At 43.0% G+C, this 17,474-nt stretch overlaps 1 protein-coding gene across 11 annotated transcripts in view; it reads right to left on the reverse strand.

Annotated features, from left to right (window-relative positions):
* The window catches only part of LOC118506569 (uncharacterized protein CG43867), a 176,990-nt gene extending 171,614 nt beyond the window's left edge, over nt 1-5,376 (reverse strand). For 6 of the 11 annotated variants that reach the window (XM_036043908.1, XM_036043899.1, XM_036043896.1 and 3 more), the window contains exon 1: nt 3,910-5,374. The gene's annotated coding sequence lies outside the window, so the exon portion shown is untranslated. Of the gene's footprint in view, nt 1-3,909 lie in introns of all 11 variants that reach the window. The other 5 variants (XM_036043906.1, XM_036043897.1, XM_036043901.1 and 2 more) reach the window with 4 other exon arrangements.
* Nucleotides 5,377-17,474: the final 12,098 nt, after the last annotated feature.

A 17,474-nucleotide genomic window follows, 5' to 3' on the forward strand; every position in this document is an offset into this window, starting at 1 on the left:
ATTTCAAGGTTGTCCGGCATTACATCTGACCCACTGTATTTGTACACTTGTGCGAGCTTTACCAATCATAATCATATTGAAATAATTTACCCAACGATTACTTAATGTGCTTTAAGCTTTCCTATCACTCACCATACCGTATCTTCATCGTTAGCCTCATTTCTTTTCATTTTCCCATATAGCTTAACCTACCCGCTCCTCAACAGGAAGCCCAACAATAAAAGAAAAACCCGAAACAAACTGGGCCACTTCCCAAACAACACAAAGACGCAAACCATCGCACAGATCCCACCAGCGCTTAATGATGGACGCAAAACAAATGAATGAAACTGTGGACTGAACGGGCTGCGCCGATCAAGACGGAAGAACCGGGCCACCGGGAGTGAACATAAAACCGGTGCTGCAGTGAGAGATGCACCAACAACAACAACACAGCAGCAGCAGCAGCAGCAGCTATGTGAAACGCACGCAAAAACCCATCCATCCCATCTGGGCTTCACCACGAGATCCCCGGAGCACGGCCCGAAGGGAATGCGAAGGGAACCAAACACAAAAACACTGCCGCATGTGCCTCACTCCGCCTAACAGTTGCAACCGCTTCATCATCGATAACTTTGGCTGCTTTTCCCAGCTTTGTACGCGGATCTCGTCCATGTTTCTTGCCCTTGCGTGTGGCCATCTTACAGCGCCCAGGTGTCTGGGTTTGTGAGGAGCGAATGGGCTAGCTGCCTAGCCCATCTCGCTGCTAGCCGAACGCTGCTTTCTTCAATTCGAACGCACCTTCTTCTTTTGTGCCGATCATCGCCGAGCGCAAAAGAAAACTGCATTAATTTTTCTGCTTTGCTATGTTTTGTTCGAGACGTTCCCGTTTTTTTCATCCCCCTAGTTTCGTGCTGAAGCCAACTGGGAGGTGAGCAGCGGGCAATGGTAAGGCTTTTGCTTTCTTTTGCCTTATTTTATTTCCTCTTTTGGTGGTTACGTTATGAGCGGGTTGAGCTATTTTGTGTGCTCTCTTTTAGCTTTTGTTGGTTACTTGCTTTCAAAAGTCATTTTGCGTTTGTTTACCGTTTTTATGCTGGTGCGGGGCTTCCGGTTTTTGTATTCTAGCGTTCAATTTATTATCTATTTCTCTGTTACTGTCTACTGCCCACATATTTGCTTCGTAACTGTCAATTTTTTATGTTACATCGCTGGGTTTTCATTATTTATGCTGCAAAACAAACCCGCAATGAAACCCTTAACTCTAACTCGTAGACTATTGAAAGGTGGTGATGATGAAAACATTGCTTGCAGCTACGTTCCACATTAATAGTATAGTGGTATGGTGAAGGTTCGGCTTTTTTGCACCATATCACCAATGTTACCTGGCAATTGCTACACCCCCGTCCAAAAGCTAGGTCACGGATCTCAATGACTTTTATGACGACTGCATCGCCAAACCCTTCTCATAGGTAACGATTCGTTTATATAGTATTGTTGCAGCTCAATTTTCCTCTTCCAAGATCCTCTTTGAAGCAGAAATTTTTAAATTACATCTGCAGCAATCGACAGGATTTCTTGTCAGAGCTTTTAACTTATTTTTCCAATCTAAAATTCAATTGCAGCAAGTATATTGATCCGCAAAAACTCTATAACCTCAAGAGGTCTTGCAGGGCCGTTACTAGCTTGCCTGACGTAAGTTTAGTTGGATAGTCAAAATAGCGTACGAAGAGCTACGGGCTCGATGGGATAAAAAAGGAAGAAGGTGGATTGTTCTAGAGTAATTTACTGCTCTTAAGCTGTATTTAAAATTACCACTTATTGCAGTTATTTTTGAACACAAAATGTAGTTTCTTCAACATCCATCAAGCAGATCTCTTTACGATACGTCCATTGAACAATCACCTCACTTAAGTGTTTTGTAATGAAGATACCGGCACGTCCCTTTAGGTTTCTCTAAGGGCGTACAGTTAATAAAGGAAAAAAAAAGTTAAAAACCGAAACCTAACACCCGTGAGGGAAATAGAAACAAGCAGGTAAACTCGTAAACCAACCGTCAGCAACTAATTGCAGAGACACAACGTCTCGCATTACATACCGCGTCCGCGTCTCCTCGGTACCCAAGGGTCTTCTTACGTCTCCCCGCAAAAACAGGCTCTTCAAAGCTTTATCGAAGAGCCAAACAAAACGATCAGAATCGTGACTTTGGCACCGGTCGCTAGAACGGTAATTTATGCACATGTACACATCCCGATGCATCGGAACGTTGCTTGCTTCTACTGGTTAATCCGCGCGTGAGTCCGTGATTACATAAATAAAAAAAAAGCTTGTCACTCGCCGGACGGATGTCAGAGTTCAGAGACGCGATGAAAATGGTTATTAAAGCCTTGCTCTACCAGGATAGGTATGATATTTTATTGCATCTCGGTACTACGACTTCGGTAAAGTAATAAAGCCAACCGTTCCTAGTACGTAGCAGAGATACAAATGACAAGCAAGTTAATTACACTTACATTACATCAAACGCCTGTAAAGCCATCGAAAAATTGGATAACAAATCTTTGGCGCGTAAAACGCTTCGCTAAAGGTGTAATGCTATGCCTCCCCCACCGAAGGTACCGAATTGCAGTATTGCAGTGCTGTCCGAGGCCTGTTGCAGCAGGCGTGTTAGCAAATTGCAACGATGACGACTACGGCGCAGCCCGAAGCTGGCAGGCGCAAGTGGTTTTATTTTCTTTGCACACATTTGTTGCGTTTTTTTTTTCGGTGTTTCGTTGGATTTTTTTTTGTGCATGAACTTCTACTCCGTTCCGACGTGTTGCGAATGACTCGGTGTGCAGCAAACAACAGCTGCACCGGCAGTTTTATTTCACGGTTGAGTGAAGGGCTCAATTGATGAAGGCGAGTTGATAAGTTGCCGGAAGAGCCGGAGTGTCTTTTGGGAGCGAGATATTCATTGGTTGAGTTTAAAACCTCGTGAATTTAATTTTGATTACAGAGAAGTCAAATTAATAATTATAGAAAGGGATTCTTTTGTGTTATAAAAAGAGAAAATAAATTTAAAAAAAAGTGTAAAAAATACAAAAAATTGCATTAATAAAAACGCAAAAGTACAAAAACATAAAAATATTACCAAATATGACAAAATGTTTGACATATTGACACAAACAAATAAGCCGATTTAACCTGGCGTAATGATATGCAAAATACGCATCGATCAAAGATACTTGTCACGCGTACGTTAACGTGCGCCAGGCAGCAGTCGATTCCCCCACCAGCCCTATGCAAAAGGGTTCTTTCTGTAGGGCGAGGCTCGCAAGGTAAGTTGTCCTTCGCACGAATGGAATGTGACTGCCTCGAGTGGTTGGTGGTAAGGTGGATGGGTATCCAACATTGAAAGCAAAAGAAAGAAGAAAAACAAGAAAAAAACGCTCACATCTATTGTTACACCGAAACGGCAACCGCCGTTGCGAAGGTAGGCAGGCTGCTGGTTGATGTAGGACCAATCGAAGAGCCCATCGCTCGCACATTCGCGGCATCACACAGCCTTCTGAAAGAAAGGACTTTGCTGAAAGAAGGTTTGCTCATCGGAGCTGGAGGATTTCCAAGGTAGGAGGACAATTCTATCAAAGCCCATAAGCATGATGCAGAAGGGATACAAAAAAGCACGGGATAAGAACACGGCTCAGCGATTGTTACTGAAAGCAGAAATAGGACACTGCAGCAGCAGCAAAAAAAAAAAATTTCAAACGATGAGAAGATTCGTTCTATTTTACAATTTACCGTGCAGTGGATCGTCAATGGAGATGAAAAATACGCGCCTTCCTTTTCCCCAATTTTCCTCCTCAACTTCCCCCCGTTGTCCCCCTCGGCGAACAATTGCGCTCCTTACCGAGAACGATTCCATCTGTAAAACAGTTTGAAACTTACCGTCTTCCACCGCTTCACGGCCGTCTTTCAGCCTTTTTATGTCAATTGAGCGCCGGATGGTTTCGGGTTTGGGGAAAAGCTTTCTTGTTGTATTTGTTTCGCTGCTCGTACGATATTTCGCACAGGAAAATCTTTCAATTTGTGACACTTTTCACCACGGCCGATTTTCCGTGCACAGGACCTTTTTTCCGTTTCCACGTGCTTTTCATTTCCTGTACTCTCTCCCTCTCGCTCTTTCGCTCTCACTCTCTCGCTTTTTCTCTCACACACTTTTTTTTCCTTTTCGCACACACAGCTTCACTTTGCACCGCTTGAATTTTACTACGGGCTTCCCCCCAATTTAAGAGCGACCCAATTTTACATTCCCGTTTTTCTTTCACAATAAAACTTCTTCCGACTTGGTTGCCGCGAACAATCCATATGTTTTCTCACACTGGCTCAAACGCACACTGAACGAAAGCGCACACGTACACAAACACACACCTGCACATCATCTTCACCCACGGCACGACCCGTAACAACACACACGCATCAAAATCAATAGACACCACGACGGAGAGGACTGCACACACTCACTCGCAAGGATGTGGCCCCGGTTGGGAACCGGCATATCCTTGCCCGATCCGGTCGAATGCGGCCACACGATGCTGCTTACGCAAGCACTCACACAAGCAACGGACTTTTTGCCCTATGCCCTAAACTGCCTGGCTTATTCTTTGAACCATTTTCTTCAGGACATTTCCTTCCTTTTTTTCTTTGCGGACCCCTTATTCGGGTCCCTTACTGCGTACGCGGATCGGCGATTACACGGGGAAGCACCCGCGCAAAACCATAACGAAAAACTACGGCCACGGACCAATACATATTCCCATCCCGCACGCAGCTGAGCGGCTTCTTCTCATCTAGTGAGACGCGGTGAGATGCGGTGAACGCGAGATTCGTGCTGGTGCGAGAGCTTTGCCCGTCGGTGAGAGAGCTTCACTGACATTTGCGTTGCTTCGCATTGCTGCTGCTGCTGCTGCTGTTGCTGCCCTTTCTCCTTCCAACTCACTGTAACATTGCCCAACACAACACCCGCATCTACGACGCTTCACACAACTTCCCACCACACAACTCGGGCACGCACTACCGAACCCGAAGTAACAGAACAAGCTTTCCACGGCTGACGACAATCGTCACGGAACGGCACACGGTGACACAAAACTCGTGCAAGACTCACGCACGTAAGCTTTTTGCTGCGGATATTGGCTGGCTTATAAGGGCGAAACGGAACCGGAAGCACCGTGCAACAGGATCGATCGGAACGCGTTTGCGTCTGCCAGAAATCGTTGCAAATTCCGATGGACCCCAAAACAACGACACACAACACCGAAACGCGAACCGCGTGCAACGAAACTTCGGAAGCGAATGAAGGTGAGAGTGAGAGCAAGCTCTGCTCTTTCCCGTGTACGCGACCCGATTCGCTCTCTCGAGCCGCGCTACGCAATGACAGCGCAAACATTGCTCTCTCACGGCCAGATAATCGCCATCGCCATAAGATTGATCAGGTGCAGTACACACTGGCGATGTTTGTGTTCAGCCAGTGCTGTGTGATTTTAAATTTTAGAAATTAAAATGTTGGCTTGAATTAAACATGCTAAAAATGTATTCTTTTTATTTTTGATTATGTTTTAAAGGGCCAATAAACCCTTTCTTGTTTGTCTTGGTTGTTAGAAATCGAATTAGATAATCATAATAAGTTTATTTGAATGTAGTTAACGAAACGACACCGAACAAACCTACCCGGAAAATGGTTTAAATTAAAGTTTATCTGCAAGCCATGGACGGATTGCATGATAAAAGAGCAAGCTTGAAAAAAAATCTAGAGTCTGAATAAATTAGTAAGAAAAATTTGACGAAACCTTTCATGCATTTAATTGCGATTCAGAAAGAATCAGAACAAGCCCTCCGCTTGTTGCTCTCATCTCTCATAAAGAAGTTAGGGGCCTTCATCGATGTTGTTAAGGCTTCGATGTACTAATGCTCGTTTCTCACAGATTTTAATACCAAAGCCCCATAAAAATTTTTCCATCTGAAGCCATACAAAATGTCTGCTACATCATCTCCCATCTATTTACTTCAACAGTTGCCCCATTACCTTTTATTCGAGAAGCTTCGATCGATCAAAGGGGCACGATCAACGTTTCTTAATGCGTTTTACTTGCTCCATTTAAAATTAAAATATTAGCAGAGTTAGCAGACATAACTATATTGTGCTGCTTATATCAGTATGAAATTTGGTTATCAAGCCGAGCATACCTGTGCTAAAAAGCCCTTCATGGTTGCCATCCATAATTTTGCTCAAAATAAATAACAAAATTGTAAATAATTTTACAGATGATTTTGATTATAAAAATTCTAAAACATAAAACTGCGTTATTTTTTGTTTAAATCCTTTTTTTATCCGGCCCACATAGCTTTTCATTTTATTATAGGACATTAAAAAAAAACTACATTTTAAACTAAGTCACCAGACTCTCGTCACTGTGTTGTACCGACCGGCCATCCAGCCAGCCAGACAGAAACGGGGCATAAAATTGTCGTAAACAGTGTAACTGCACACTCTCCTTATGACCTCATAATGGTACCGTCGCCAAGATAACGCTTGTTCGTTTGTGCTGGCAATGTGATTCATTCTTCATGGTCCCTCAATTTAAGTAATTGAAAGTACGAACGCAAGAAACTAGCAATAAACTAGTTTTTTTCTTAGTGATTTTTTTTTCATGAAAGCTTGCCAAAGACTGGTAAAAAATGCATAAAATGAATGGAAGGAAGATAAGAATCTTGTTCTTCTCCTTGTGATCCTGCAACGACAAAAAAGGGATATTGCCTTCCCACAACGAAACCATTTCCCCCGAGCACGATTACCAACAAAAGGCGTGATTTATCTCATCCACATGAGTTGATTTTTGAAAAATCTTTACTGACACACAAAAGCGTGTTTGTAATTTTGCCACAATGCAAACCGCCCCCCCCCCCAAAAAAACCCGTGCTTGAACTTATCCCTTTTCCGTTTTCCCAATGGCGGAAGGTTTTCCCCGCTTTAGAAGCTCGTGAGAAAAACACACTTAAAAAACATTCAGCAGCAACAGAAAATCGTTCACGCGTAATGAGATTCATTTATCTGCGGAAAATCAAAGTAATCACCCGCGTTTCTTGTTCCCCCAATTCTCGCGCTTTTTGCAATGGGCCGGAAGAAAATTACGAGCGAGAAAAACGATTGCAATGATGAAGCGTAATGACGAAGGGTTTTTTTTCGTTAGGGGGTTTTGTTTTGTTCCCAGCTCTCAAGCGACAAGAAAGTCTTCATCGAGACACGGCCAAACAAACTCACCAGCAATCCTGCCAGACGCGACACATTACCCGGCCACAGTTCTTGTCCCGATAAAACTTTCTCTACCCAGCTCTGTGGCAAACTGCAGACAGCACGAGTCTAAAGAGTGAAGGGAATAAATGAAATGGCAAATATTTAGAGCTCGTTTCGGTTGATTAATATTGGCGCTCTGCCAGCTCGACTGGAAGGAATACTTCAGCCGCTAAGAACCACTCAAAGAGAAATTCCCCATTCTTTCGCTTCAGTTAACCAGTTTTCCCATCCCGAATTAAGCCATGTCCTGGTGTGGCCAAGCGTTGGTTGTGGTGTGTGATTTGTCTTAAAAGAAAAGGCAACAAGCGTTGTGTATGTTTTGCAAAAACCCGTCAGATCAGATAAGACGTTGATGAGCTTAACAAGGTACTAAAAATGGACCCAGACACGTGGTCGTGCGGGTGGAGGGGGCGTTTGCCCATTTTACACAACCTAATACATCCAGACACACATCGCACAAAGTCAACAGATCTGGCGAGTCGTGAAAAATCTCTGTTGATACAGTGCGATGGAGCGAAGCTGATTAATATTTACGAATCAAAACATCGTCAGCCGGATATACAAATTTATACAAGCGTTTCATTTAATACAAGACTCAACCGGTATCTAATTTTATCCTTACATCATGTGTCATATGTTTCCTTAAAGTTTTCCCCCAGATTTTGTCTCGTGTTAAGAAGCTCAATTGTTTCGAAGGTTTCGATGTCGTCACTGGGGAAAACAGCTTTCCAGCGTCTTCTGCTTGAGCAAAGACAAACATGCACATACGTAAAGCTTACGCTGTGTAGTGTTGCGTCTGTCCGGTGGTATGAGCAAGGACGGTTCGCTGCCCTGCGTGTAAACACGTGTGCCGGTAAGTAACTGGTACGGATAAGATGCTTCCAACGGTAAAGCAAAGCTAGTCAGGCAAACAGTGAAACACAGACAGGCGAGGCAATAAGTCACCGCTCGTCTCAATGCTTTAGTAGTCAGTTTGGTCAAGAAATGCTTCGTAGTTCGGATTTGTACTTGTTGGATGGAATTTGACTTTTGGACATACTAGAAACGCATGAGTGGTTATAGACTAGTCTGAAATTTTCTGTAACATTTTGTTAAATATTTCCGAATAAGGTCCCACAAATTGCATGGATTCTTGAAGCAATTTTCATCCTTCTTGTTTTTAGTTTATATTGTTTTTCTCTTTTTCTTATTTTTGGAAGTACAATTCTAACAGGTTATTTACTATCATTTCCGACTTTGCATATTTCTTTTGTATTTTCTCCATTCTTATAACACTGCTACCACTAATCGAACGGTCGTCCCGTTTTTACATTTTTCTCTAAACCTTTTGTTTTCCTGCATATACAAATGTTCGATCTGCATGCACATATTATAAAAAGAGCTGAAGTGATTCAGCTTCCTTCTTCTCATTACAGGATTGTGGTTCAAATTCTGTACGAACCGTCTCCCCATATGTTGGACTTGCTGTTTAGCTGGGGGAAAAAAATCAAGTAAAAAAATAGTAGTAAGAGATCCCTAGAGATTCTATTAGGAATTATTTATAAAAATTGAAAAAAAAACATTAAAAATCAAAAATGAAAACACACAATAGAAACCATAGGATTGTGGAGGCAAGAGATGAGAAAATAAAATTAAACAATGTAATTACTTTTATCAAGATATTTAAGAACCGGCTTTATTCTTAAACTAATTTTAATGCAATATTTACTGCTGTGAGAAATTGAAAATTTAGTTGGTTTATGTATAATTTAGTTAAAATCTGTAAATTGATCCATCAACTGAGAAACGCGTTTAAAGTTATTAAGAAAACCTAACGCAAAAGAAGACACTCAAAAATATCTAAAACTCTCAGTAATCCTGTAAGAACTCGACAATTTAGGTCTTGGTTCTATAATATTTATAAATATGTCCTTAGTGAATCAATTTCATATGTGCTCCAATCGTGAAATTGTTCCACAAAATTTGTTTATTTAACTCTTATTAATTTTAAATTAATTAATTAATACGAGCCAAACTTCAGCGACCCTTGTGGTGGCTGCACCAAATCGCCACTTGCGACAACCAACGGAAAAAGCGCAATTAGTATCCTTATTAGAACAAAATATTAAATTATGAAACGTCCTTTCAAACAATTAATTCCAAGACGAAGCTTGTATCACTTTCCAACTTTCATTCCATTTCCGATCCGAATCATCCGAAAGTCCTTCCTTAGTCATACGAGTCACGTACCACGCTGAAGATCGTCCAGATCGGTCAACGTGGAGTGAAGCGTTCACTGCCACCGAGATTGTGACCTCATCCCCCATCTTCACCAGAAAGCCATCGGGGAAGAAAAATTGTCGCCAAGACAATACCCGGACGGGTCTCGGGTCCGGGTTGCAATTTTCTTTGTAACACCAGGACACACCAAACTGGGAAAGGAACCCATTCCGAAAGGACACTCCCACGGGGCCGGGAAGCCAACACAGGGCACACAAATGAGCTTGAAATTGAAAAGTAATTGTACCATAATCGATTCCATTTGCAATGCGCACAGCGAAAGAGACTGAGACCGGTTCTGGATTTTCACAGCGAGAAGTAAGCATGCACCCTGCACCATGGTCGGAAACATCTGGCAAAGTGAACAGCAAGCAAGTGAGCATATTGGTAAGAGTATTGGAAAAATTATCTTAATTGAAAAGAGAGCGTAGAGAAATTAAAGAAAAACGCTCACACAATTTCTTCCCAACAGGATTCGAAAGTCACCGAAGCGACGTCGATCGTTTCATGGTGCGAAGAAGCAATCGATTTTGTACTACAATAATACCAACTCTCGCGCGGAAAGGACAAAGGACAATTAAATGCCGTGGAGGTTCTGGTTTCCGAGTCAATTTTCTGACGAGAACTTGAAGCTGTTAGAAATTAATAGCGAGTGTAGAACTGGAGGCCACCACGTTGGTCTGCTAAGTCAACTGAGCCATTTCTTATACCATTTTATTCACACATACTCCAACCGAATCCAAACAGTCTAAATCAATTTCCAAACACCCCTCGATTGTTTGGGGCTTAAGGATTTTTAACGAACAAACCCCTTCATCCTGTACCTCTGCAGAGCGTCAAAACCACATCAATTTCACCACTTTGTCCAGCTCGGTCCGGCTCGGTACGTTGAGTTGAGTTGGCCCCGAAAAATAGTGTCCTGGGAGTGGACGGTCCCACCGGACCGCACGTCACCCATTTACCATCCTCATCTCGCCCTCGGTTCTTGGCAGCTCGCAGCTTCGACCATGCAAAACCATAATGTATCGCGCGTTGCATCCCTGCTGCGCCATTTTGGTCCGGCAAAGCGGGACACTACTCGCTGCAGGTGTCGACGCCACGCCTGTCACGGGCACCCGTTGCATTTCGACGCTTCGCTGGTCCCGCTTCGGTGGTCTTCCATTAGTCACAATGATTTATTGAAATGTTATAGATAAATAAGCGTATGCCGACCAACCGGCCGATCGGGCGCGGGACTCAAGCGGAATGGTATGAGGTGGAGGATGTTGCAACCATCGAGGGTACAACAAAAAAAGAAGAAGCACCTGCAACGGATTGCATCCTCCAAAACCAAAACAGTTACCATCAGCAAGCAGGCCGATCCGGTTGTGGCCGTCATGCAGACTGCTCTGAAACCCGTCTGAGCATGCAACGTGTCTGCCCGGTTTCCGGCTTCGGGATGGGTGACTGACCCTACAACGGGGATTTGTGTACATATTTGTGAGTGTGTCGTCCAGTAGCTTCCAGGAGATTCTAATAGACATTAGTAAACTAAACGGTATATCGAGATCGAGAGACACGGCCCTCAGCTAAGCCCTGGTACATGCTTACAGGCAACATCGGGTTTAAACAAAAAAAAAAGACGTACGAGAACTCGCCTCTCAACCATAACCTAAAACTATTCATCCTGAACAAATTTTTCGATCCTTTCGAGCGTTCATAAATGAAAATCCATACCAAAGGAGGGAGCCACAACAACACACACCACCCACGGCTACTTCTTGTACGTAAACTCGAGGTACGGTGTTAGGGACAAATTAAGGCCCCGATCCCAGCTAGAAGCCCACATGCTCATGGAAGTTCACAGTCCATGATTTAAAAGTGCATGCAAAGTGAATAACACACACCGCCATTATTCCTGGAGAAGCCATTTTTTGGTCGAATGCATCCACACCATCGCAGCCCGCTTGTCTCACACGACAAGGGACAGTGCCGATTGAGCGTTACTGGTGGCGTTACGGTAGAAAGCAACTGGCTGATGAATATGAAGAGCTTGAATATTGGAGGGAACCTGTCCAGACCGGGAAAGAACACGGAAAATGCAGAACAGAAATGACAGGCACACAATTTATTGCCAAGGTTTCGATCAATTTTGCAAGAAAGGATCCGTTTGCCTGGGGGTTAGTGGTCTAACACGGGAGATCTAATTCATGGTGAAGGGTTGTTTTTTTTTTTGGATCACCCAGAAAAGACTCCCCTTTTTTAACATATAGGAATTGAAATTAAAGGCTTCCCAATGGGGCAAGTTGATGAGAGGTTCGTTTAATTATTACAAAATGGCTAACATAAGAGCATCAACCAGCTCACATTGGTACAATACTCGGTGGTACGCAAAAACATACAGCTGACCTCACCTGAGGTACATGTGATCCCTGTCCGACCAGAATCGCACAGGGAGGGCAGGATCGCTAAAACGCCATTATTCCATCTCGCGAACATCTGGCAATAATGAACGGGTACCGACGGGTTTCATTGATTTATGAGAATCGAGCGAACCACACAAGCTCCCCGGGCGGAGTAGGCAGTTACAGCCGGTACACCACTTCGTGTATCGTGTGGAAAAGTGTGGTTATGATTGTGAAATCACCCACCCCCACCAAAAAAATGGTACACAACGAACAAATTAGCCCCCGGTGAAGCATTTAGCGCCAGGGTAGTTGATGTACTCCTTTCGGCAGATTGGGGTTTTGAGGGGATGAAGGTTTTCCAGCCACTAACTGATGTGGTTTCGGCCGGTTTAGGAGTTGTCGGTCCCGGTGTTGGCCCTGTAGAAAATTGAGCGCTGCGTTATGCGGTGCGTGTAATAATGAAAACACATCGCAATCGTGGTGTAAAATTCAATTAGCTATCGTTTGTTCGTGATGTTTGTTTTGTTTGTAATTAAGTTTTGGAAAAATTCTGCTCTCAGCTGTTTTGCTTAAGGAGGGAGAACTCAAATTAATTAAATTAGAGCTACATGTGGTACAATAAGAGCAATTTTAGCTTATAACTAGATTAGCTAGATCCTGGAATAAAATTAATGTCAACGAACAGCAAGGACCATCGAATCGCAATACGAATAAAAACGAAAAAAAATTCTAAAGAAGGATTCTTTTCAATCTCCTCACACATAAAATAATCCCCTAATTCCCTCCCATTATTCCATAATCAAAACTAATGATGTTATTCGGCCAACAAAACCACCAAACTACAAACCCTTCAAACCACAGCCTAAAGCATCACCCTGCTAATAGATGATTAATGATCGGCCTTCAGTTCTTGCACAGCCCCCCCAACCAACCCTGCGTGTGTGTTATGACCAGAGGGAACGTGCCTTATCATCCAGACCCTATCCTCACCAAACACCACACTTCAGCTGGAATGATTTTCCAAAACGGAAAACCAACGTGTAATCGATAATGGATTCGTTACGCACCCCGTTGGAGCTTCTATTACGCAAAAGCTGGGGGTTACGTTTATTCAATAGTGCTTCCGTTACGAGGCAAATTTATGCAACATCATTTGGTTGAAAAAACAGAAAAGAATACTCTCAACATCCCAGGTACAAATCCGGGTGATTTGGTGTTATAAAATCGCTTAACTCATCTGCTGCAAAAGTGATAAGCGAATAAAATGTTAGTGGATCGTTTCCTGCTTTCCTTCTGTCCCACATAATCACGGCCACGTGTGACACTTTCTTCTGGTAAATAAAATTTCTCAGTCCGCGACCTGCCAATACTCTAGCAGTTCGATACAGATTTTTCCTTCCAAAAACGGACCACTTCTGTCCTTTATTGGGGGATTTTCCACCCCGTGCTGACCAACCCTTCGCCAACGTCATCCCTTCCACCGGTGATGCTGGAGGTATTTACAACAATTTATTTCGTTCGAGATAAAATTTCAATTTAAAAGCAATCCAATACGGAAGGCGCAACGGTCAGTTTGTTTCGATGACCCACTTCCAACCGGGGGCCCACTTCTTTTTTTGGGCCTACAGAAAACGGGGAAAATAGGGGTGGTGCGTGGATCCTTCCAGAGTCTCTTAACAGATGGCGTGGTCCATCCTGTCCACCTCTCCAACATTTTACGATGTTAATTGATATTGATAGGAAAAGAAAAACGGGGGAAATTATCGTTCCGTTGCACAAATAGCTGAACCCCATGTTCGATTTGGGGTTGAGTAAACGAAATTTTTAACTTATAGATTTTTCCCCCCATAAAAAAGCGCCACAGAAAAAAAGGGTTCGCCCTAATTTCCACTTTACCTCTAATGAAGGACATTGGAAAGAATGGGATGATAGAAGGATGATAAGAGGGGCATTTTTTATTGTGATAAGAAAACAGAGGCAAGGGAAACGGGAAGAAAAAAAAAGATAATCAATAAAACAAAAGGAAAACTAACAATCCAGAGAAGAAGACATTAAGAACAACAGAATAAAAGAAGCTACAGGGAGTGACAAACATATAAGAAATAAATGCTCTTTTGTTAATAAACCTATAGACTTAAGGCATCTTAAGACTTAAGTTAAGGAAAAGAACCTTTTATCAACCATGTTCCCCCCGATTATCGAATCGAATCGACTAAAAATACCCTCCGTGAAGAGGATTTTCCTTTATCAATTTCACCAAACCAAAGGGAGTCATTTAGAATAACGATTATGGATCGCAGCCCCATTAGCCCTGTGATGGAGAGGGATGGATCCTTTCAATAAAAAACAAAAAACATTTCGAAAATGGCGGTTTGTTGTTTCTTTATCCCTCCGAACCGATTATTGAACAACGGTCAACGGTAAAATAATGACTTACTTGAAGCGAACGGTAAACTGGTCAACAATATTCATTTTCCCAAAGAAAGGGTTGTTTATAGCACGGTATAGAATTTTTTTGTTTTTAGATAATTGTTGGGAGATGAAGCATAAAAAGCGAATAATATTGAAAATTCATTATCCTTTTGAAGGGTGGTGGTTTCTCTTTTGGCTCAAAATTAATATTAATAACATGCTGGAAAAGAGTTATTGCACACCCCGTTCGCTGGATATAAGCATCAATCAATGTTAAGGGAGAAGAGTATCATTTTTTTTTCTTTGAATAAGACAGTACATTTGAGCCTTTTCCTGTCCTGTCTTGTGTGACTTTGTGTGTCCATCCCTCGACAACTATATCGTTGAATTATTAAGCATCATTACCGATGGAAATGTGTTGCAAATCTTTCGCATAAATTTTACATCACCGCGCTACACGCTTCAATATTATTTCTTTTGCCTCGAAAGTTTGGCCGACTCTTCAGAATCCACCTCACTAGGGTAGGGTAATAAAATTGCGAAATCAAAAGACGCTGAAAATGGACACATGGGCACAATGATGGGCTACTCAAGAGTTGCTACTGATACGAGTGTTTTTTCTTTCATGCCTGATTTCGTTCCAGAAAACGGTAGCGCACTGTGCTTGTATGATAGCACTTTGTTAAATTATTCATTAACAGGCAGGTAACGCGCGTGGAAGCTGTTGTTCCTCCCCCGGTTTTTTTCCCCCGCGCACACCGTTAAAAGCCCAAAAAGACCCGAAGTGCCTAAAGTGGGCTGGCCTGCGAAGAATCACCGTTCCACGCATTTTTCCACCTTTGAAATGGTAATAACAATCACGAGCCCGTGAAAGGAACCTGCGGGAAAGAGTTCGTCCCATCGTTGACGGAAAAGCCAACCCCACTCGCAACGCAAAGCGATTCTTAGGGGGAACGATGAATAGGAAAGTGTGTGGCTCTTTCCTTAGAAAGAATCTTTCTGGCGAAACTGTCGCTGTCCACATGGGTTGTACATTAACCGAACTCAAAGGACCTGCTGCTGCTGTTGCTTACTCGCACACAGTAGGCTATGATGTTATTCTTTTACGCACTAACACACACGTATACCGGTTCGCTGCTTTGTTTGAGGCTGTAAACGAAAAGGAGGGGGGAGGAGGCGAGCGAATGACATTAAATTTATGTATTTTTCATCAAGACAGATATGGAGTGATAATGATGAATACGCTCAATTATGATAAAAGCACGATAGGAGCTGCTAGGGCAAGGATAGCGTTGCAGCATCCAGCATCGCACGGACGACGATTTGAACGGTTCACGGTTTAGTATGCTGCAGCGCATAAATGTTGGCACAGTACAGTGCGTTTCGAAAGAAACAGCATGGGATGGTGTATTATTTTGGGCTTTAAAAAATAAATAAATGCTTTTTTCTTATGAATATACTCTAATAATTAAGATTTCCCTGCACTGTAACTGTTTGGTCTGCTGTAACAGCTCACTAAACCACTCAAGGTCTAGGCCCGTCGTCTGGCCTACCACGGCTCCTCTGGTCATATGGAGGTCTTGAAACGACTTTACGGGCTGGGTCGTGCTGTGCCATTCTCACGACATGACCACGTCCTACAAGGATGTTCAACGTCCATAGGACCTCTTCTACCAAGAATCTTCGCCGTCCAATCAGACATCAGAGCCTTGAGGGCTTCGCCGTCCCTGGTTTCTTCTACCAAAGCGAACTCTTTATATGATGAATCTCTTGATCCAATGAACATCTTCTACAAAGAAACCTCCTGCACCTTCTGCACAAGGAACTTCGTCTTCTAAGGAATCTCTGCTATCTAAAATTAATTAGACAATCATAAAAGTCATAATAAAGTCCTTCCCTGCTGCCATGGGCCTACTGAAGTCTTGATACGCCGATGTGATGTGAAAACTGAAACAGCAAATATTCGGTACAGTCCCAGCATCAGCTGTCACGACGGATGTTTTTAGTAGAAATATTTACTCAAACAGATTTACGCAAATCTGAAGATCTAAGTGGTTGAAATAAAAAAAGTAAAGTTTTAGGTGGCTTCAAACATTGGATCTCCTGTCTATACGTCACGGATGAATCATTTCAAAGAACTCACATGATTGCAGGTGAACCCTTCTCGACATTGTAATGCAAATGAAGCAATGTTGAATGTTTAAAAATATAAGCGTAAAATCATTATCTTACTTCAAACCAAAGATGAAAAATCTTTCAACGTGTACACAAAATCCGTACCGTCCTGTGCACAAGGTAATCATCCATAAAATATTCAATAAACACTCCTCGCGGATGGAGAACCTGTTGGTGTGTGAGCGTGTTTCTCTTTTGCCAAACAGTGCTTATGTACTGGGCCGGAAAATTGAGCAAGTGCATTAAAACTATCACTTCCTTGACTTGTCCCCCGGGACCAGCGCTCCGGCCGGTTGCTTTGTACCACTGCCGCCGCGCAATGGTTATATCCCGTGGGAGAAATTTCCCAGCCCAGTTCTATCTTGTTTTATTATCTTCTTGCATTTTTGTGAGGGTGGAAAAACTACCGTTTTTCTTGCATCGAATCCGAAATACAAGTGCTTTGAAGGGGGAACTAACTCATCTTCTAAACATCTTCTTCTTACCAGAGGGGGGGAGGGTACCCTGCGTCAGTGATTATGACTCAATTTATATCAATTTGTTTGTCATTTTCCGACACCAGTCCAAACCGGAGTGGCCCCCGCAGTTGGCCAGAAAATCTGCTTCAATCAAATCGTCGTCGGCTGGAGGAGAATTTCCCCGTGTTTCACCCCGAAGCGATGCTCAGTAGCGATGCCACTTACACCAAATTCGTACTGCCGGAACGGCCCAGAAGCGGGAAGATGAATGTGCTCGAGAAAGTGTTGCCGCTTTATCTAATTTATGGCTGGCGGCAGCGGTGGTTGCTTCACGGCCAGACGCCGCCAAGCAAATAGCTTCCTGGCTGAAACTAGGAACGATAGAATGCAGACTATTTCGGGGAGTAGAGCACAGGGAATATGTACATCGATAATGATGCTGATCACGATAGTGTGTGTGTGTGGGTA

Source organism: Anopheles stephensi, chromosome 2, assembly GCF_013141755.1.
Source record: "Anopheles stephensi strain Indian chromosome 2, UCI_ANSTEP_V1.0, whole genome shotgun sequence".
NCBI lineage: Eukaryota > Metazoa > Arthropoda > Insecta > Diptera > Culicidae > Anopheles > Anopheles stephensi.